The sequence below is a fragment of the Trichosurus vulpecula genome, chromosome 1 (genome assembly GCF_011100635.1).
Source record: "Trichosurus vulpecula isolate mTriVul1 chromosome 1, mTriVul1.pri, whole genome shotgun sequence".
Taxonomy (NCBI): Eukaryota; Metazoa; Chordata; class Mammalia; order Diprotodontia; family Phalangeridae; genus Trichosurus; species Trichosurus vulpecula.
In genome coordinates, this window is record NC_050573.1 from 131,058,103 (window position 1) to 131,082,310 (window position 24,208).

Consider the following 24,208-nt stretch of genomic DNA (forward strand, 5'->3'; position numbering starts at 1 on the left):
GGAAGGCTTCCTTTAGAGAGCAGGATTTTGAGACATAAAGGAAGTCAGGGAGGTCAGTAGTTGTACTGGAGGAGGCACAGTGTTCTAGGCATGGAGGAAAGCCAAAAAAAAATTAATGGAGTCAAGAGATGGAGAGTCTTGTTCATGAAACAACCCGACCAGTGTCACTGGATTGAAGAATATGCACTGGGGAGTAAAGTATAAGACTGAAAAGGTAAGAGGGAACTAGTTTATGAAGGTTATAAATGCCAAACAGAAAATTTTTGCATTTGATCTTGGAGGCAAGAAGAAGCCACTGCTGTTTGTTGAATTGGGGGGAGGGGTGACATCATTGGGTCCATGCTTTAAGAAAATCACTTTCATGCCTGAAGAGAGGATGAATTAGAGTGGAGAGAGAGTTGAAGCAGGCAGACACAGCATAAGGCTATTGCAGTAATGAAAGTGTGAGGTGACAAGAGCTTGCACTATAGTGAGGACAATGTCAAAGAAGAAAAGAAATACATATGAGAGATGTTGCAAAGGTGAAATCAGCAGACCTTGGCAGTAGATTGGATATGGAGGATAAGAGACAGTGATGAGTCTAGGATGACTCCTAAGTTACCAACCTGAAGGACTGGGAAGATGGTATAGTCATCTACAGTAATAGAGATGGTAGGTGAGGAGGATTTAAAGGGAAAGATAATGAGTTCTATCTTGGACATATTGAAATTAAGATGTATACCGGACATATATTTTGAGATGTCTAAAATACAGTTGGAAATTGGAAATTGAAGGTCAACAAAGAGTTTGGGGCAGGATAAGTAGATTTGAGAATTACTAGTATAGAGATAGTCATTAAATCATTGGAAGCTGATGAAGTCAAGTGAGATAGTATACAGGCAGATAAGAAGAGGACCTAGGACAGAATACTCAAGGACCCCTATGGTTAGAGGGATTTATTTGGAAGAGGATCCAGCAAAGGAAATAGAGAAGGATTAGTCGGATAGGTACCAAGTTAGAGTGTCCTGAAAACCTAGAAAGAAGAAAGTGTCAAAGAAGAGGGAGTCCAACAGTTTCAGAGGTTGCAGAGGTCAAAAAGAATGAAGACTGAGAAATGGTCATTGGATTCAGCAGCTAAGACATTAATAAATTTGGAGAGAGCAGCTTCAGTGGAATGATAAGGTTAAATATCTTCAGGCTAAGTATCTCCAGGCCATTCACCTAATCCTTGTGTGGGAAGTCCCTGAAATTCTTAACCAATCTAGTACCACAATCTATACTCCTTCTAGGTTATCAAGGCCTTTCCTAAAATATGGTGCCCAGAACTGGGTTCAAAGCCTAACTCCATAATTCACTCGCTTCATGACCACTGGAAAGTCACTACATTTTTGGTTTTTAGCATACTTACATTTAAAATGAGGATAACAATGCATTTATTATCTACCGGAAAGGGAGGCTACGATGAAGGTGCTTTGTGAACTTTAAGATGGCATATAGAATTAAGCACTCTCTATAGCTATAACCCTAGATGAGGCCATCAACAGTATCTTCAATCAGATGGGGACTCTAAAAGAGAATAAAGGAAAAGCTCTTTTTTGTAGTGTAGTTTTAGTGAAAATAATAGTAAACTTGGAAACAGAAGAACTAAGTTCACATCCTCTTTCTAACTGGCTATGCTACTTAACCTTTCTGAATTTCAGTTTTCTTATCTATAATTAGAAATAATGCTGGTGCTATCTATCTCACTAGTCTATTGGGGGAAAAGCACTTTGTCAACTGTATTATTTTTGCTGTCCAATTTTTCTCACTTGTTTAGGATGAAGATCAGATAGAAATGGTCGGAGGACAAGTTATTAAGTTGCTATTATTATTTTTAATATTAATGTTTTGCAAACTATTTTGCATGTAGAGGTAACTTTTGTAAGTGAATAGCATACAAGATATTTTTTTTAGATTATCTGAAGGCATCCTTCAGGATTATTCCTATAAGCAAACATGATGACACAGATGACATGCCCCTCATCTAGCATGTTTTTAATTTTTTTCATAGATTGGACCACGATAGGTCCCTGCCCAAAATCCACCTAACGACTGTATTTTGAGCCCTCCTGGCTTTGAGTGAATGTCAATGGAAACTGTTTCTCTTTGTAACAGCAACTCTGAGGGTGTTCTCCTCCCAGCTTGATTTTTTTTTCCTTTTTCTTTTATTCTAATTAAAGGGGTCATCCCTTGACTCACTTCTTAAAGAGGCCTATTCACTGAATGGGCATTACCTCACTCTGAGTACATGAAAAGGCCTTAGCCTAAAAGGGCCAGGGTCTCCCTTTGTATCCTGGGTCACCTCCAATCATCCTGATGAATATCTGGTCAGTGGATCCAGATGGCTCTGGAGGAAAAAGTGAGGCTGGTGACCTTGCACAGCCTTCCATCACTCAAATCAAAGTCAACTGCAAGTCATGTCATCATTCCCTTGATGCCATGGTCCTCTTCGAAAATGAAGGACGAACACAACAACAACATTTTATTTTTTCATTTAGGATACTATGAAAATTTTTCATCTCACGTAGTTTGAAGATTATGAATATTCAAAATGGCAAAATTTTAAAAAAAACTTTTTTTTTAGGATTCATATCATGTTCAGGTAGATGTGGGTAACAATTATGGCTATGATACTTTAGTTTCAATAAAGTTTATTCATTGACTTCTTAAGGATATTTAGTCAACAGGTGAGCCAACAGGTATTTATTAAGTGTTTATTATATGCAGCACTGGAGACACAATTTTAAGCAGAAAGAGAGAAAGTCAGGTCTTGAAGGAGCTTCTGTTTACATAAAAAGGAAATAAAAAGGAATGGGAGGATGAATGTACTAGGCCTAAGGGCATGGTAAATAAAGTCCTGTGGAAATGAGTTAGCATGGCAGCCTGAAGAGGAATGAAAATATGTTTGGCCTGGGCCTTTTCCTTAAAATTAGATATTCTGGAAGGAACCAGCTAATCAGAGAGAGAGAGGCACCAGGGACTGAGGGTACTTCATTGGAAGAAGCAGCCTAGAAGTAGGGTTACCTTCCAGAGTGAAGAGCATTCCATGATGTCTTGTGGAAATGAATTGACAGCACTACCTGGAGATGTTTTGAAGTATGGCAATTTATTGTCCTTTATTTTTACTACCTAAATATGATTTAGTTTCGTTTTTTTTTTTGCTTGCTTGTATTTTTATTTCTTTACTTATAATCTATATCTTCCTTTCTCACTTAGGTTGGAAGGACTTGGGCTTAGACCAACCCTAATTTGTGTAGGAACTTTGACTTTCTCTATTTTCCTACATAGGCCAGCTTGTCCTGCCTTAGGCAATTTGGTAGTCTCCCATTCTTTAGGACTCACCCTAATAATGCCAAATCTAGTTCAGACACCTGCCTAGCTTTATTTTAAAGCTCTAAACTCCTGATACATGAGATCCATCAGCCTAAAACTTCCTAATATCAGGAAATAAAGGTTTGGGCTGCAATGCCTGACAATTGTTATTTAAAATACATTTATGTAAATGCATCATGCTATGCATAAGAAGGTATGAGAGGGTATAAATGGGTTGCCATCCCTTTAGAAGAAGGAATAAGCACACCTATGATTCTAAGATCAAGGGATACTGTCCTCCTTACTCTTTCTCCCATTACAATACTCCAACTTTCTACGCAGAGCATTTTCATTGATTGCCTCCTATGCCTAAAACTCTTTCTCTCTTCATCTCTGCAGTATGGCTTTCCTGGCTTTCTTACCCCTGTTTTTGGTTGGTTTGTTTGTTTTTATTTCAGCTCAATTGTAATAGATTCTGCTCAATCCCCTTACCTTTACTCTGTGTATGTGTCTCTGCTTCAAGTGTGTTTGTTGTAAGCAATGTATGGTAGGATTCTGGTTTATGATTCACTCTGCTATCTGCTTCCGCTTTATGAAACAGTTCATACTATTCACATTCACAGCTATGATTATGACCTGTGTATTTCCCTCTGTCCTAGTCTTCCTCCTGTTTGTTTTCTCTCTCCTTTTACCCTTTCCCACCTCACTAGTGTTTTGCTTCTACCACCTGCTCTGATTTGCCCTCCCTTCTGTCAGTCTCCAACTGCCCCATCCCTCCTCCACCTTTACTTAATCTCCTCCCCTCCTACTTCCTTGTTGGGTAAGATAGATTTCTATATTCAATTGATTGTGTATATTATTCCCTCTTTGAGCCAATACTGATGAGAGTAAGGTTAAGAGATACCCATCACCCACTCTCTCATCTTACCCATCCACTGCAATAGGTCTTTCTCACCTCTTCATGTGAGATAATTTACATCATTCTACCTCTCCTTTCCTTCTGTACCCATTGTACTACTCTTTCTCATCCCTTAATTTTTTTAAAATGTCATTCCTTCAAATTCACATTATTCCCATATCCTCTGTCTTTGTATATGCCATCTATCTGTGTTGTTACTGATACAATTTTTAAAAGTTATAAGTATCATCTTCCTGTGTAGGAATGTTAAAAATTTCATTCTATTGAATCTTTGATGTTTTCATTTCCCTTTTTACCTGTTTATGCTTCTCTTGGGTCTTGATATTGGAGGTCAAATTTTGGGTTTAGTTTTGATATTCTCTTTATGAAAGCTTGAGATCATTCTATTTTGTTGAATGACTGTTTTACCCTTGATTTATTATGCTTAATTTTGCCAGGTAAGTGATTCTTGTTTGTAATCCTAGGTTCTTTGCCCTCCAGAGCCTCTGATCCTTTAATGTTAACAACTGCCAAGTCCTGTGTGATTCTGACTGTGAATCACCAATATTTGAATTGTTTCTTTCTGGCCACTTGTAGTGTTATTTTCCTTGACTTGATAGTTCTGAAATTTGTCTATATAATATTCCTCAGGGTTTTTATTTTGGGATCTCTTTCCTGAGGTGATCAGTGTACTCTTTCAATGCCTATTTTGTCCTCTGGTTCTAGGGAATCAGGACAATTTTCCTTGATAATTTCTTGAAAGATGCTGTCCAGGTCCTCCCTTTGATTATGGCTTTCTGGTAGTCCAATGATTCTGATATTGTCTCTTCTGGATTGATTTTCCAGGTCAGTTTTTTTTCCCACTAGATATTTTACATTTTCTTCCATTTTTTAAATTCTTTTGAATTTGTTTGATTGATTCATGATGTCTCATAAAGTCATTAGCTTCCACCTGCTCAATTCTAACTTTTAAGCTGTTCTTTTCCTTAGCTTTTGTACTTTCTTTTCCATTTGGCCAATTGTTCTCTTTAAGGAGTTGCTTTCTTCAGTGGATTTTTGTATCTCCTTTTCCATTTGTCCAATTGTACTTTTAAAGCAGTTTTCCTAGCAGTTGACTCTTTTTTTTTCATAGTTCTCATTCATCACTCTCATTTCTTTCCCCAATTTTTCTTCTACATCTCACATGATATTTGAGCACCTTTTTGAGCTCTTCCATGTGTTCTTTCTGGGCTTAAGACCACTCCTCATTTTTCTTTGGGGTTTTGCCCAGGTGTTTTCACATTATTATCCTCTTCTGAGTTTATTTCTTGGTCTTCTTTGTCACCATAACAACTTTCTATAGCCAAAATTTGTTGTTGTTGTTGTTTTTTCTCAACTTTTTTTTGGCCTTTTTTCCTTTCTTTTAAATTTGCTCTCTGCTACCAGGGGCACTGTCTCTGGCTTCTTTTGCTAGTGGCTAGAGACCCTGGCTGTCTACCTGGTGCTGTGCTGATTTTGCTCTGAGGCCTGTGGAGGTGTCTGGTGCTGTTCTGAGGGGCTTAGTTATGGGGTGGGGGTATTCCTGGGGGCCTTACGGGTCTGGCTGTTTACCTGGTGCTGAACTGGGGTCTTAGTGGTGGTATCTGCTGTGTGCTGAGACCTGATGGAATATTTTTGCATTTCTGCATGGCTATACTGATGCTGTCTGTTTGCCCAGGACTACGTGGGAGCATGGAGGGGCCAGTGATGGCTGATGGCTGTCTGTTTGCATAGGCACCCATAGGATTGGTGTCTACCTGTTGCTGTTCTGCAGCACATGGAGGTCTAGCTGCTGGAGGATGCCTGCTTGCCTGGGGTTACACTGAAGCACATGGTGGTTCTCAGAGATAAAGTCTGCCAGTTCCCCTAGCTATGTTAAGCTATGTGGATGGTCCTGGTGCTGGCATTTGCCTGTTCCACCACACTGGGACTCAGGATCTCCCACTGGTTTGCTGAGGTGGGGCTTGCTGCTGGAATGCTTTCTTTTCTGGACTGTGCTCTTCTTTCACCTGAGTATGATGGACCTTTCTTGTTGATCTTCCAAGTTTCTTGGGCTAAAAGATCATTTCACCCCCTTTTTTTCCTGGCTCTGCTATTCTAGGATTTGTTTTTTGGGCTCTATGTTGCGGTTGTTTGGAGATGAGTGTGGGAGATTTACAGAGATTTACTGCTTACTCTGTCATCTGTCCTGGAAATCCTACCCCCTTGGTTTTCTTTAAGTCTTAGCTAAAACCTGCCTTCTGCAAGAGACTTTCTCAGACCTCTTTATTCTTAGTCCTTTCATCTGAAATCATCTTCTATTTATTTTATCTTTATATTATTTGTACAGAGTTATTTTCACATTTTCTCCCATTAGACTGTGGGCTCCTTGACATTCAAGGACTGTTTATTTTCTTTGCCTTTATTCTAGCATTTAATATAGTGCCTAGAGCATAGTGCTTTAAAAAAAAAGCAAATAGTTGTTTACTTGACCAATCAGATCATGTATCCATGAAAATAAGGTGTAGGATATGCTGTTATCAAGCATTTTCTTAACTTGTGATTTCTATTGATTGACACACCCACATGTGTCAAGAAAACAAATTTATGTTTTAACAATTACTCTGGAACATGACAAAGTATTTCAGTGATTACTGAATAATTAAAAGAATACTTAAATTTAGGGTGGTTGTAATATTAGGTCTGGTCACTGGTTTGGGGTATGTATAGTAACCAAACACAGTATGGCTTATTGGATAGTGAATTATCCTCAAAGAATGACAAAGGTTCAAGACCCATCTATGATACATACCAGCTGTGTGACCCTGGGAAAGTTACTTAACCTCTTAATGCTCTGGTCAACTCCTGAAGGTTAGAAGTTGCAGAGAAGGTTTCAATGTACAATATTCACAATTTGCAAAGACAGTTCCCTCACATGGAAGCTTTTTATGCTAATAAAATCACATCTTCCCCTGTCTAAAAATATAAGACAAATACATAAATATTGCATTTTAAAAATAAGCATATTTTATTATATATGTATATAAACAGATTAACACTCTACTAACTGGAGCACTATTTATGACCATGCTGAAAAAAAGTGGATTGACTATACTTCAGGTATAACTATTCATATATAGTTGAATGAAATAAACAAAAGAACCTATGGGGATTATAGATTTCGACCTGTAAGAGGCCTTAGAGATGATCTAGTCAAACCCTTTCACATTACAGATGAATAAACTGTGGCCAAAAGGGGTTCAATGATCTGCTCAAGGAACTTAGATAGTAAATGATAGAGAGGGAAACTAAACTAATGTCTTTGGACTCCAGGGCCAGCCGGTATGCTGTACTGCTGTTAGATAATTTTCCTAAGGCTACAGAGTAAGTCAACAATGAAAAGTATTTCTAATGCCCCATCCCAGGTATTCTAAGAGTACAGGTTCTCCAAAATAAAATATATATTAGTCATGCTTTATAACTTTAATAAAGGTGAGTTGAACAAGTTATGAAAATTAACAAGCCCCTGAAAATTGGCTTTTCTTACATAACAATAGCAGTTTCACAAAGCCTTGTTCCATTAGCAGGAAGCATTGTGTAAGATTATGAAATATCCAACTGCTAATGGGTTTTAAATTACATGCCCATAGTATATATACTTTCTAATTCTGGGGAAATTAACATCGTCTCTCTCTTTCTAAGGCAAGACCATGTAATTTAATCTTCTTATAGCATTTTACCTTTACATATCCAAGCAAAAACAATATAAAAGCATTAATAAGGCTATCAGTGTCCTTGTTAGAAAGAGAAAATTAATTATTTGCACCAGTAAAGACTGTGGACATCTCCCATGATTCAGGCATCTTGAACAGTCTAAGGTTGCTTTCAGAACTAGTTTTTTGATCAAATTAGGCGGGCCACATCAGGAAGTAGCTAAACTGTGTCCCAGTCATCATAGCTCTCTATGACCATCCATCTTTCTTGAAGAAAGTTATATTTCCTTGCCCTTTACATTTCTGGAAATATCTATAGTTTATGAAATATAAAAATAAATTATTTTCTATAAAAATCTATAAAAACATTTAATAGACAATATTTTTCCATTTTCAACTCTATTTTAGCCATTGAACGTGCAGATTTTCAAAATGCTCTTTCCCTTACCAGGGAGACTATTTGACAACAATAACAACACAAAATATGAATTTAGACCCTGATCAGCTTTATATTTTCCTGTAATTCTCTGATTTAATAATGTCTTTAAATACCACAAGTTGATTGATCAGTGTGGACATAGCCTTGACAGTGACCTTTTATTCACATAGGTAATGAACAACTGTGACAATTTCATGTTGGTAATAAGGCCCAGGAAGAATCTAATAAGAAAACACTCTTCCTTTGACATTATTGAGACTTAGATTTATTGGATCATCAATTTAAGGATTGAAAGGATCTTAGAGGGCATCAAATCTGAACCCTTCCTTTCACAGATTAGGAAAATGAGGCCTAGAAAAGTTACAGATGGTAAGGGGATCAAACAACTGATCAGGAGGGGATTGTAAAGGTCTCTTTGCTGGCGCCAAGGTAGGACTCTCTTGCTTTGTTCATACTTGGATGTGGGTTGCAGTCCCGTTGCAAGGAAGAGCACTGGCATATCAGAGCTTGTGACAGCAGTGGAGAGGGAACCCTCCTCATAGTTCCAGGACAGAAAAGAGTGCTTGTGGTTACTCACAGACCAGAGTACAGGCCAGGAGAGAAGTAAACACTTCTTAGATCACACCACCTTGGAAGAAATGAAAACTTACAGGTCCCTAGAGGTATCTCTGAAAAAAGCTGCACAAAACCCCTGAAGTTTGGGAGAGTAAGCCCTCCACAATGGAAGCAGAGCCCTACCTTAACAAAGAGTGAAAAAGTCAAGTAATTGGCTGGAAAAAATGAGCAAAAAATTGGAAAAAAAAATCTCAGACTATAAAATCTTACTTTGGTGACAAAGAATTTCAAAACATACAATCAGAAGAAAACAACAAAGTCCAAGACCCTACATCCAAAGCCTCCAAGAAAAATACGAATTGATCTCAGGCTATGGAAGAGCTCAGAAAGGATTTTGACAATCAAGTGAGACAAGTAGAGGAAAAATTGGGAAGAGAAAGGAGAGTGATGTAAGAAAATCATGAAAAATGAGTCAATAGCTTGCTAAAGGAGACCCAAAAAATACCGAAGAAAATAACATCTTAAGAAATGGACTAGAACAAATGGCAAAAGAGGTCCAAAATGCCAATGTGGAGAAGAATGTCTTAAAAAGCAGAATTGGCCAAATGGAAAAGGAGGTCCCAAAGCTCACTGAAGAAAATAATTCCTTAAAAATTAGAATGGAAAAAAGTGGGGCTGGGATTGACATTCAGTGATGGGGGAGAATTTAATTCATTCTTGAGAAAAAACAGAGCTAAATTGAAAAATTGACTTTCAAATACAAGACTCAAGAAAAATATGAAAAGGCAAACAGGAAAGTGAAATCAGAAGGGACTGATATCTGTATAAAAGAGGCAAGAGGGGAGGGGGTAAGTGGGGGATAATGAGTGAACCTTGCTTTCATTGGAATTGGTTTAAGGAGGGAATAAAATATACAATTGGGTAGGGAAATCTATCTTACCTACAGGAAAGTAGGGGGGAAAGGAATAAAGAAGGAGTTGGTGATAGAAGGGAGGGCAGATTGGGGGAGGGGGTAATCAGAGGCAAACACTTTTGAGTGGGGACAGGGTGGAAGGAGAGAATAGAATAAATGGGGGGGTAGAATAGAGGGAAATACAGTTTGACAACATAACTATTATGGAAGTGTTTTGCATGACTGCACATGCATAGCCTACATCAAATTGCTTGCCTTCTCAATGACAGTGGGTGGGAAGGGAGGAAGGGAGAGAATTTGGAACTCAAAATTTTAAAAACAAATGTTCAAAATTGTTTTTTACACGTAACTGGAAAATAAGATTCACAGGCAATGGGGTAGAGAAATCTATAGAAGGGGATGGGCATAAGAGAAGGGGGGGGTGAGAGAAGGGAGGGAAGATGGGAGCAAGGGGCAGTCAGAAGTAAAAATAAACAAAAAACTGCAAATAAATAAATACATCTTTCTCATTCTTGGTGTATCTTCATTGTGGCCATGATGCATTTATAGAGGCACCTTAGAAAGTCTAGGCAGTGCTTAGTTGGTGGGAAGCAATATGACAAAGGTCACTATCTTCCTCAGCCTTAGCTCCCATCTCAGCCTATGTGACTTTCATAGATCAGAGAAGCATAATAAGGGAGTAGTGGGCTTAAAAACAGTTTTTTCACTATAGCACCATAAAACTTTTATTTAAGGAACCAAAGTCCTGGATATATTTTTTGTAACTTATGTTGTATATAAAGGCCTAATGACATACTTGTGAGAAATGTGGTTTTGGGGATCACTGGACTTCCTAGGCAGGGCCAAAGTCCTGAGGAAGAACCCTATGATAATCCTTAGGGAAGGCTGTACAGACCACAGAACTCCCAGAGGAAGACAAAGTGGTAGCCATCCCTTAATCTGTGGGGATCACAGGACACCCCAAGACAAGATCCAGGAGTAAGCCCAGCGAGCTTCCACTGCCTGTTGCTTCCCTTCACTTGACCTTAGGAAAATCCATGTGATTTGCCCATTCTCACCCAAAGAACTCAAGACCAGAGTGGGCAGAGAAAGGCATTTTATTACACTCCTTGAGAGGGCGGGTGTAGTGCTCACGGGAACACTCACACCAATACAGCTGCAGGAGCAGGGGTAACCATTCCCTCCACTCCTGCTAGAGTTATGGTTAGTTTACAATCTTTTTTTACATAGTTTTCCTAGGTTATACAGTTTATACAGGTAGGATAATAAGGATACAGAAGCAAAAGTGAAGTTAATTAGATTTTCCTTGTCTTAGTTTAGGATTAAACTATATTCTTTTACTTCCCCTACTTTCCCTCTTAAATATATGCAAATCAGTAGGCCTGGACTTATCTGAGTTTAGGACATCTACATTCCTTACTCCCCTAAGTTCCCTCCTTAACATATGCAAATCAGTAGGCCTGGATTCTTGACCAAGACTAGACCCTAGATAAGCTTGAACTGGTTCAAGTGGGTTTGGCCTCTCTAATTCCCTAGACTGCCTTCTCAAAAAGTATGCACGTGCTTACAAGCCTCTGACCTCTCACCTGACTGACCTTGAGGCCTGGTCTCTGCTAAAGCTGGGTTGGGGGAGGGCCGGGAAGCACACCTTTAGTTCTGTGAGACAAAACTCCTCCTCCCATTTCTTACATACTGAAGGACCTAGAGGAGACAGCAGAGGAAAGAGTAGTTAAAAGTAGTTAAGGGAAGAGTTAATGTAACAGATCTAAGCTTCTTCTGGGTATATATTATCTTCTGGGACCACTTTAGTGGAAAGGATAATTTTAATGACTAATTTTTGAGAGTGTTTGCAGGGCAAGAGAGCTTTGTGGCCGCTGGCTGAAAGCTATGGTATAAGCTCTCATCAACAGCAGAGTGGCTTGGTAACTGCAGCAATTTCCCTACCCCATTCTCACCTCCCAGTAAGGATGGAAGTTATGAGCTCATGGATCTTGATAGAACTAGTCTAATCCTCTCATTTTACAGATGTGGAAGCCCAGTCTCAGAGTTATTAAATTATTTCCCTATTGCTACACTAAGAAGTGGCAGAGATTGGATTAAAACCCAGTCCTCTGACTCTAAATCCATTGTTCCTTTCATTGTATCATGCTGCCTCCTAAGTAAAAAGAATGCCGTCAGAATTATAGACCTCTTCTTTTTTGCAAGGGAAGAAGCTTACAAATCATCACAGCTCTAGTGGTTTTTGGTGGACATGAAATTAGTTAGACTGCTGAAGAGATGGCTATTTCTCCTAGAAGTACAAGACTTCATATCCCTGAGATGGATCCCTTCCTTCTTCCAGCCTCATGACATTTTCCCAAGTCATTCTTTTCTATCCCCTCTACCAATGTCAACAACACTAAGATCTAACATCTTTGGAAAATTCCATTACGCCTTTCTTCCTCAGTCAACTCATCATTGGGAAATCTCATTTTTCCAGATTGAATCTGCCTGATATTCACATCTTATCACTATCCTCTGCCTCTGATTAGACCCTCTGGTTGGAGGGCAGAGCTCAGAAAATTCCCATCCCAGCAGCTACACTGCTTTTGGGGTTCTTTAGAATTCTCTATCATGTCCTATGCAAAGTATCTTCTCCTTTCCAACCCCATTCCATATTCTCCAGCTTCCTTTTGTGCATTCTCTATTACTATTAGATTATAAGCTACTTGAGGGCAGGTACTATCCTGGTTTTTACTTATATTTGTATTTGTGTACCCCACAGTGTCTGTCACATAATAGATGCTTAATAAATTTTGGTTGACTGACCAACCAAATGACTGGCAGTATTTCCTATTTCTGTTTATTGCCTTTATTTTGTCACCGGTATGCACTGGCTAGTCCTATACATTTTTAGTCCAAGCTTTGGAGAACAGATCTCATTTAAATGTCAGTACGTTTTTGGGAAACAAGTACTATAATAATAATTTATTAGTAGAACTCTAGATTGCTGTAACTATTTTGGAAAGCCATAAGGAAGCTCTCTGGAACTGTTATATTCAAGTTACAGATATGCCTCAATGGATCATAGACTTAAAGCTTAGAGACCATTGACTCCAAGTCTCTTATTTTTACAAATGAGGAAAATAAGGCAGAGAGAGATCCTTTAGATAGCAAGTATCACAAGCCAGATTTGGACCGTGGTCTTCTGGACTTCAAGTCTAGCACTCTATCCACTATACCAGCTAGCTTCCAAACTATGGGTTCCATTCCTTATACTAGTGAAATCTCAGGTTCTCACATTTGCCCCTCTCCAGTGGCACTATACAATGAAATCTATAAATCAGATTATTCCCTTTGACATAAGTTCATTATTTAAGCTCTGTACTAAAAAGAAAGAAAGAAATTGTTAAAACCCTCTTTGTTCTGCAATATTCAAAGCTGCTTTACAGTATCAAAAAATCAAAAGGAAATTATAGGTTAAACAATTGAAAACTCCATATATACAATATGGCATATTCAGGGAACATGCTAATGTGGTGTTTTTAAAATGGATAAAATGATGCATACAAGAAAACAGGAACAAAAAGGTGATGTTTTGTCCCCATTTTACACTTGAGGAAACTGAGACAACTTGAGAAACTTGTGCAGAGTCACCCATCACCATAATAATACTTTGTTAGTGGGACTCTAGAGTACTGTAAATATTTTGGAGGGCCATTACTCATACCCCAATGCACCATAGATTTAAAGTAGAAGGAACCTAAGAAGCCATTAACTAAGATTCCCTAATTTTACAAATGAGAGAAATGAGGCAGAGATCCAATAGATAACAACTGTCTGAGGCCAGATTTGAACTTGATTTTTTCCTGATTCCAAGCCCTGCCCTCTATTCAATGTGCTACTTAGCTGCCTCCAAATAAAAGAAAAAGAGAAATGAAGGAAAAAAAAAAGTAGTAGAAATTCAGATTGATATGGAAAGCGATGCAGCAATACAGATTTTATTAGTAGTTAATAAAGTATTTTGTTTCTTCTTTGTTGAAGACTCAAGTTTTTATGTGGAATTTCAATCCACTTAAGATATATATATATATATATATATATATATATATATATATAAAATCAATTGCTTTTTAAAGAATAATTATTCAGTTGATAATAAAAAATGAGAAAAATCTGATAAAATTCAAGGAGGCTGACTAAAGACGGATTTTCTATAGTTAATCAGTGTGGGCTAATGAAATTTAGGTAATGATAATGAAGATGAATGGATATATGCAGTATTGATTGTGCAAATGAAGATGCAGAAGAATTTTCTATCAGGAGATGTGTTCCTACATCCTAAATTGAAACTCATCATCTATTTTTTCATAGGTTCTATTGTCTCATTAGTATTGCAATATACGTCATGTGCATTGTGAATTTTGTAGCTCTTTGTGACCTAGAACCTAACCATTATTTGTAATATTTCTATAGGGAAAACAATTTCTGAATTATAAATGGATGCTTAGGCTCTGTGTTATTAGAATATTTCATTTATGCAGGTCTTGTCTCTTGTACAAGATTAAAAATGGTTCCTTAAGGGTAAGGCCTGTCATATTTCTTTTTTGTCCCCCCTAGCTTTTAGGAAAGTGCTAAGTGCAAGGTACTTTAAGTAAATGTCCTCAGTTGAATAGAGATAATGGAACTGCATTCTGAAAGGATGACCTTGGGCAAAGGAGCCTCTTGCTTCTCAGTTTAGTATGAAGAGAGCTGAGATCTTGTTGAACTTGGCTAAAGGATCACTGAGTGATTGAGGAAGAATTCCCAAGCTAAGTAGTAAATACTGAATAATGTATGTGGAGGGTTGTGGACCTCAGAAAATATCTTGAAGTCTTGAGAGGACTGGGAAGGATGGATTTACAGGTGAATTCTATAAGACATTCAAAGAACAATGAATTCCATTATTACACAAAATGCAAAATATCAAAAGAAGACATTATCCCAAATCTCTTTTATAACACAGGTATTTTCTTGATAAATAAACCAAAGGTAATTTGGAACAGAAAAAAAAATTGATTCATATCCCTAATGAATAATGATAAGAAAATATTTTTAAATAAAATATCAACAAAGAGCCTAAAACAACATATCATAAAGATTATACTATGACCAGAGATAAGATATGGTATCAGTAGATGTTAACTAAAATATATGTTAGCCTTGGCACAGAGTGCAACCTTCATTTCTGGAATGTTACCCTTCTTTACCTCTGCCCTAAAAATCTTTAGTTTCCTTTAAAGCTCAGCTCAACTACTACCTTCTGCATGTGGATCTTTCTGATTTTCTCTGTTGCTAGAGATTCTACTTTCTGTCACTATATATGTATTGTGTATGTGTGTATGCATGTATGCATGTATGTGTGTATATATAACATTAGAGAGATATAAGCATGAGTATGTGTGCATGTATATATGTATGTGTGTACATGTACATATACATGTACAAAATGTAAGTATAAATATGTACATACATATAGATATAGACATACATACCTTTATGAGTACATCTTATATGCATCTATCTATGTCTATGGGCACATATACGCATGCATTTATACAAATGCATGCGTATATGTGCATAGACCCACACAAACACATGGTGCAGCTAAGTGCCACAGGGGATATGGGCTGGGGTCAGGTCCCCTGACTGAGTTAAAATCTGGTCTCACATACTTATTAGCTATATGACCTTGGTCAAGTCACTTAATCCTTTTTGCCTCGGTTTCCTCATCTATAAAATGAGCTGGAGAAGGAAATGGTGAAACACTTCATATCTTTGAAAGGAAAACACCAATGGTGTCATAAAGAACATAACTAAAATGACTGAACAGTAGATTACATGTAGACACACACATATACATGCACCTATGATACACACACATAAATATATACAGGCACACTTATAGTATGAGGGTCTGTGTGTGGTTTCCATGTTTCATCCCCCAGTAGAATGCAAACTCTTTAAGAGCACAGACTATTTCAATTATATTTTTATATTCCTAGGTCCTAGCACAATGCCTGACAGAGAGTAGATATTTAATACCTGTTTGCTACTAGATTTAGGACTGAAGCCAAGAATCATGATCAGGATTAGTATCTCCAGAAAGCATAGTTGCTGATCTTGCTAGTGGATCTCTGTCAGACAAGATACGGAGCTTAGTTCGCTATCTCTCACTGGTGGAGACACTGGTTCTAATGTGTTTTTGGTAGGCCAGCGCATAAAATGAACTATCTTTAAGGATAGTGTAATGACAGTAATGTTCACTGTGCCACTCTGAAAAAGTATCCTAAAAGTTTCAATTCTTTCATTCACTTAAGGATATACTCCGTATTGTCAGTCTTTCAGAACAGCAATTCTAGAAAATTATCAATTTTGAATCTCAGTTGTATTCGAACTATCATTGTGGATTTAATCATTGTCACACTTGACTATTTTTAATCAAATAGCTTAGTCAGCCACAGAATGTTCATGATTGTAATATAGACTCAGGGCTGAATAGTATCTAATACAATGAGTAGAGAATTACTTGATTTTAAGTCATTAATTCTAGCCTTTTGTAGCAAATTTTTATATTTAGTTATATGCATAACTTTGTTCGACTTTTGAACGATAATAACTGACATTGCTAGTGTTTTCTGAAATTGTTCATCACATGCATTCTTTACAACTCATCATATACATCGTAATCATACACACTGGAAATGGAGTGTTATGCTTTTAACGACATTTGTAGACTTTTTAATATCATCACCAATCATATGTGAATCAAGTACCATTGTATCTACATCAAGCAATTTTGTTGGCTCTTCCAGATGAAATTCAGGCATATGTTATTTGGAGCTTCCACAACAGTAATCCAACACTCAAACTTAGGGACAGTTTGCTGCTTGTGATCTCTGGAAGTACCAAAAATGATTAGGAGAGATTGGGAGTAGTTGCTTATGTCATTTTATAGATGCCTCTTTGATTATTCCTTAATAAGGTAGATTTCCAGGGGAATGAATGCTTCTCCCTAAGGAGGAGTTCTTTTAAAAAGCAGGTTTATTTAGCATATATACCTCTTTACCTTACATGTCATCTTATATTACTGGTCTCTTACGGGCTTCCGAAGCTTCGTAACTATGCTCGGGGTTCTCCCCAAGCCCCAGGCCTTTGCCTAAGCAAAGGACCTGATCTCGGGGACAATGAATGGGGCGGGATCCGAAAGATGGTGAAGGACTCCGTTTATTATTTCAGCAAGCAGCACGTTTATATCTTTAGTGACGTAGGTACATTCCTTGGTTACGTGGGTGAAGGACAGGTAAAACTCAATTCACCTGGGTACTAAGGACCGCCCCAACTCTGCCTACTCTCCTCCCCTTCTCTTCACGTGCTAACCCGACGCTCCCTGCAGGCAGGCAGTCCAGGCAAAGAACCGGAAACTCCACGTGGTCAGGCAGGTCTGGGTACGGGCAAAGACCTGGAATTGCCAAGGAGGCAACAAAGGCGAGACCCCTCCTCCTGGCTCCACCCACATCCCAAAGCCCTGAGTTTATCTCAGCGGGCCCCTGGGCCTGGAGGTCTGAGGAGAGCAGGGCTCAGCTCTAACGCGGCCCCTAACACTGGTCTATAATCCACCAAAGTCAATGGCACCAATATAATTTGTCATATTCGAGTGACAAAGAAATAGAGAAAAATGAATAGTAATATAGCAGTTCAGATTTAATGTATATGAAATATAAAACCACACTTAACCCTCCTTTCCCTTTCCCCTTTAAAAAATACTATAGGTATAATAAAAAATAAAGATATTGAATTTCAGTATCATTTCTGAAACATTCCATTTTCAGTGATTTCTTTTAAAATATATACTTCAATTCAATAAACATTTGCTAAATACTTGTTGTGTGTATTTTTATGACTGCCTCTTTCCTCTTCAGTTTCTAATTCTGCTGTTGGCAGTAACAGCTTAAATGTACAGCAAAAGAAAAATTATACTGTATGCAGGGTGAAGTGATTCAGCCAGCATTTCTTAGTGATAGTGAAACATTAGAATACTTTCCCTAGAAAGGGTATAGATTCTTCTTCTCTAGGTAGCCTTTTGAATAAAGTGGAAAGCTGTCTTTCTGGTATAATGTTAGGAGCAACAAACCTGGAATGAGAAGGGTGGATTCAGTTGCTTATAATCATACACATTTTTTAAAAAAATAAAACATACTATGATGTGGTTTTATCTGTGCCCCTCTTTTTTTTTCTCCAACTAGATATAAATTATTTCAGGGAAGGAAGCTCATGTTAAACTTCCTGTGTATTCCATATAGCACCTAGGACACTTAATTACACATAGCAAATAATCAGTAAATGATGACTTGATGGAATAACATAATTTTATTGGTATCTAGTCCAAACCATATCAGAAAAAGAAAAACATACCCAACAAGTGGTCATCCAGCCACTTCAGCTTGAAGACCTTCATTAATGGGAACTCCTGTTTCCCAAGGAAATCTGTTCTACTTTTGTGGAGTTCAAACTATTAAGAAGTTTTCCTTAGCAACAAATTTACATTTGCCAGTTACTCAGTGTATAAGAATTTATTAAGCACCTTCTATGTGCCAGGCACTGTGCTAAGTGCTGGACTTACAAAAAGAAGTAAAAGACAGTCCCTGACCATAATGAGCTCATGATCTAATGAGAAAAAACAAAACAAAACAAAGAAAATGTTCAAAATCCTACATATGGAATAGATAGGAAATAATTTTTTAAAATTTAGAATCAAGAGGGGATGGAAAAAGCATCCTTTAAAAGGTATGATTTTAATTGAGATGAGGTAAGTTGCCTACCTTTTTGCACCTTCAGCTATTTTTCGCAAGGGACCAAACAGAACAATCTTCTGGTTCCACCTCGGTCTCTAATTTCTAAGTTGTTTATTTTAAACCACCTGGAATCATTAAATTATAATACATTTTAAATGTAAACACACAGAGAAGTAGGGGTATCTGATACACTTTGGCGTTAGGTGGAATCCCCATTAGAGGAGATCACTCATTTCAGATGTTACATAACTTTGACTTCATGGTTAAGTATGAATATGAATGTGCACACAGACAGCACCTAGTCATTTTGCGGGAAAAAGCCCCCAGAGAAAAGGCTTCTTGATGAATAATTACTCCTGTAGGATTCATTTCTATGTTCCACTATTTTTGAATCCATATAAATTCATTTTGACACTCAAAGCCTTCCCCTGTCTGAGGCTCAGCTTGTCAGCCCATTCATCATTTTAATACCTGCTTTCTGCCTTACAAAAATCTAAAGGTGATTTTTCTGCTTTCCAGTCAGCAAAGCATATGAAGCTCAGACCTCATGAGTAAACAGTGGGTTTACCAAACTTTGATTGGAGAAACTAATGAAGTTAATAAGAATGACATTTTAAAACCACTCTATTATGAAAAAAACTCTATAAGACAAAATTTTTAGTTCTTAGACACATCACCGAGCTTCAGAAATCTTTCCTTCAGTTATCTCCTACTAGATAATAATTCCTGACCTTGAAACTACTTAACTCCCTGGGTTCAGAGACATCCCATCCATCCTATCCTATCCTACCAAATCCAATCTATACATTCCAAGTATGTAGCCAATGGAAAGAGTTTGCTTCTACTCACATAGTAGGAGAATATAGGATGTATTCTTGAAATCTTAGGTGATTTTTGAATGTGCAATATAGCACCGTTATATCTCATCACAAGAGCAAATTTTAATAGGTATAGTCTTGATGGAAATTATTGTATACATATCTCAAAATAACCTATCTGGATCAATAAAGTAGAAGTACATATAAAAAAATCTATTCAACCTATATTGGTTGTACTCAAATTCTTCATCTAAGATCTTTCCATAAATTCTTCCTACAAAGTTCTCTCCTATCCTATCCTCATTGCAAGCATCAAGAAAATAATGAACTGTTGGATAATAATTAAAATATTATCAAGGATGACTGAGCATGCAGCTTCCTAACAGTGTTGAAGTATAAATTAATAATGTACTATGGCACTAGTAGCAAAACAGATCCAAGTAGTGACAAAAAAGTGGAGAATTACCATATAATTTCTTTCTAAGCATAGGTAGAGTAGAAAAATTACCATGCAGTATGATTTGAAGGAGTAACAACAGCATTCATATATCTGAAACGATCTCATCAGTTTGCTAGGGTGCCCAAATTAGTTACAGTAGATTCATGCTTTTAGATGAGATCAAGTATTTCTGGGAGGAGTGCAATGACACAATTGTGTATATTGTCTCACTAGCATACAGGTTCTGTGTCTGGGCCAAATCACAGGATAAGTACGTCACTGAATCTTGAATTTCGGAGGGACCTCAGAGGTCATCAACCCATACTGGGCTAAGAATGCCCTCTATAACATCTCCCAAAAGTGGTTCACCAAGCCAGTCTTTTCTTAAAGCTCTCCTGTGAGGAGAACTGACTAGTTCCACTGGTCCTCGCATAGAAAGGTGGCCTATTACATTGTTGAATAGTAGAAAAGTATTTCATTACCTCAATCCTAAATTTTCCTTTTCACATTTTTTTTCATTGCTCTACGCTAACTTGTGTACTCCTAAGAGTTGGTGGAATGTGCCTGCTCTTTCTGCCCCTGTCCCCCCCAAAAAAGTCCAATTCATTAGCCATATGAGAGATCTTCAAATATTTGAATGTAGTTTCTTGCCTTCACTAATTCTTTTTAAACTCTCAGATAAGGTAACATGAAAACTCCAGGAAATGCTCAATGTCGGAAAGAAAGAGTGTTCTGAAAATAGAGCTGTGGGTGGAGTGATCTACAGAAGTAAGGTTCATCCATTTTAAATGTTTGTCTAAGACCAGTCGTGGGTCATCAACTTGGGATTTCCTATCAGTTAGGAGCTGTGGCATACATCGAGAAAGCAATTAACAAGCATTTATTAAGTACATATTATTCTAGACACTGCACTAACTACAGAGAATACAAAGGCAAACAAGAAACAATCCCTTTTCTTAAGGAGCTTATATTCTATAGAGTAGGAAAAAATGCACATAAGCAGGGGCACACAAATTGTAAGAGGTCTCAAAAGTCTTAGTGCAGTTTTGAGTTTCAAAAGCTCTCGAAGGGATCTCTTCCAGGATACCCTATAATATATAATATTAATACTAGGTAAATACTTTTGGTAAATCTGAGAAAATTCAGGAAAGGAGTAATATAGACACGACTTAAAAAAATTTTGAAGGAAATAAAGGATTCTAAGAGTTAAAAGCAAAATAAGAACACATTTAAGACTTGGGGAGCAGCCAGTACAAAGGTCTGAGAAAGAGAGGAGTGTGATTCATGAGAAATAGAAAGAATGTTTGGCTGTACCATTGAATGAAATAAAAGAAAATTAAATATAAGAAGGATGAAAAAAGTAAGGGTGAACCAGGTTGTGTAGATATCTTTTTCTCAGAATCAAGATTCTTGGTTTTAGGGACATACAACTATGTTGTGTGTTCTTGAGATAATTATTCCCTCAATTTCAGTGTGATTTTGTAAAACCTCTCTGAATTTCAATTCCTTTATCTGTCAATAAATTCCCGCCCCCCCAAGATAATTTCTGGGGCTTCTTCCAGTTCCATGATTTAAGACTAAAAAAACATACATATTATTTCAGTGATTCATTAAATTGCTGAATTGGTTTCCTCTAGAATTACTATTGGAAACTGCTCTCTCTCTCTCTCTCTCTCTCTCTCTCTCTCTCTCTCTCTCTCCCTCTCTCTCTCTGTATGTGCATCCTTTTACACAAGGTGTTTTATTTCTTCCTGTCAAGTCTTCACTTTTGTGGAACTAAACCCTCCTGAAATGTTGGAGAATCGAAATAAAAAAAAAAAAACCACATGCACACAAAAGCGGGTGTAAATTATAGAGGTGTCCCATCCATCAAAATTACCAACTTCTAACAAATTCACCTATGTGCAAATTGGTGTCTTCATATGTTTGTTTTCTCCTATCATTATCGTGTTCAGTGATTCAGTAGTTGTCCTCTATGTTTCTTTCTCCTTAATTTTTGATATTACTTTCTGGAATGTAAGTTCTCACTCACTGTCCTTTTAACTTAGATTTATCTATATTATGGAAAAGATTAGGTTGAGAAATGACATTTTTAGGCATCTTAATGAATGATTGCATAAACTGCCCAGCTATTTAAATTGCTTGTCCAGAAACTGATCATTAGGCTGTCTGGGTAGGAAAAAATAATCCCTTAAATACCATGAGTCCAGTCATTCCACATTTATTCTAGGTCCACAAAGGAGAGTAATAACTTTCCTCATATTGACTTTTTTCTTATGTATTTCTTGAAATCTGCATTTTAGTAAATTTGTACCAAAATTATTTTATACTATATCTTAATATGCTTCTTTTATCTTCTAAAGATATTATTTAAAACCCCAATACTGGAAATCTAGTACTTTTGGTACTATACAGGTTCTCTCAAAACTTTGAGTGAAGTTTTAAGACATTAGGCCTAAAAGTTTAAAGCTTAAAATTATGCTAAAGAGTTTTGGGACACCCTGTATTTACAAAAGTAATGTGAAATACGAGACACCCTGAGGTGCAGTACTATTGAGCTTCTGAAAATGTCCCACTTCAATCACTTTATGTCTTGCTGTGGCAAGAGTTGTCATTCAAATTCCAACTGAAACATATAGGAGAGAAATTAATGTTATAATAGTGAGCCAACGATTAATTTATAACCGCTATTCATTTATTCATTCATTCATTTAATGAGCATTTTTAAGTATGTTATATGTCTCTGCCAGTCATTGTGCTGGTGCTGAGGAAAATACTAAGCATCCCCTAAGCTGAAGGAACTTATATCAATGGAAACAGCATATACACAGAGAAGCAAATGAGTCTATCAAAGGAGAAACCAATATAAAGGAAAGGAAATTAAAACAAAATAAGACTTATGATATACCCATCAGAAACAATAGGACAGAAAGGGACACCATTTTCCAAAGTGCAAAGGAATTAATGATGCAACCCAAGATGATGCAGTACCCTGAAAATCTGAACCTAAATATGAGAGACAGAGATGTTCTATAAAAAAAGGCATTCAAAGCATTCTTAATGAGAAATATAGACCTTAGTGTCAAAGGATTTTATAAGTACACAGTCAAAAGTAATTGTTGTTTAATTTACATTTAACTTAATTGATGTGACGTTTACAAGGACATTCCAATAATTGTTGTTTCACTATCACTCTTCAACGTGAGTTAACTTTATAATGTTAAAGCATAAGCTGATTGATGTACTGGGCCTAGAAATTAAAAATCCTGGAAGTTAATGACCCTTGTGAAAATTGAAATTTTAAATTGCTAACATTGGTGATTATGCAGTAATATTTTATTTAGTCAAATCCAAAATTCAAATTAGTGTGATAGGGTTTTTGTTCATTTAAAATCACCAGAAAACAAACTCTTCTTTGATGAGAGAGAAAACAAAAACTCCTAACTGCATAATTAGATGCAATAATTCAATAACCTACACTATTAGAAAATATAACAAACTTTGTAAAAGGAGGAGGTAAGAAGGAAATGAAATCTTTCTTGGTGGAAGAAAAAGTACTTACAAGTTTTTATATGGATAAGTAAAAGCACCAAACTGAAAATTGTTTTTATACAAGAGAAGACAGATAAAATATGAAGAAAACTATTCAATGTTTGATTGAGAATAAATAATAAGGAAGATTATAATAAAGCTTACTGTCATAAAAATAATATTAGAGACCCTTTAAGATGCCAATATCTATGAAGTTCCTGTGCCATGACTTAGCTCTCACCAATCCTCCTGGTCATTGCTAAATTAACTACTTCGTGAAATGGGAAGATGAATGCTTTTCTAGAATAAAAGAGGTTAACTTTGAGGAGAGAGATGATGCCCCCATCCCATTCCATTTTCTTATCACCCTCCTCCCTTATTCTCCTGGGGGTAAAATGAGTGCATGTGCTCTTGCGTCTTAGAGCCAGTTCTGATGAGAGTAAGTTTCAAGTGTTGCTTACCCCCCTCAACATCCCCTCCATTGTTTTTGTTTAATAATTAAGTATTTTTTTTTAGTTTACAACATTCAATTCCATGAATTTTTGAGTTCCAAATTTTCTCACCCTTCCTCTCCTCCTCCCCACCAATTCAGCATATAATCTGATATAGGTTCTACATATACCTTCACAGTAAACTTCTTTTCCCAATAATCAAATTGTAGAGAAGAATTATAACCAATGAAATGAACCATGAGAAAGAAGTAACAAAACCAAAAAGAAAATAAAATTGAAAACAAGAGAGAAAATAGTTTGCTTCAATCTA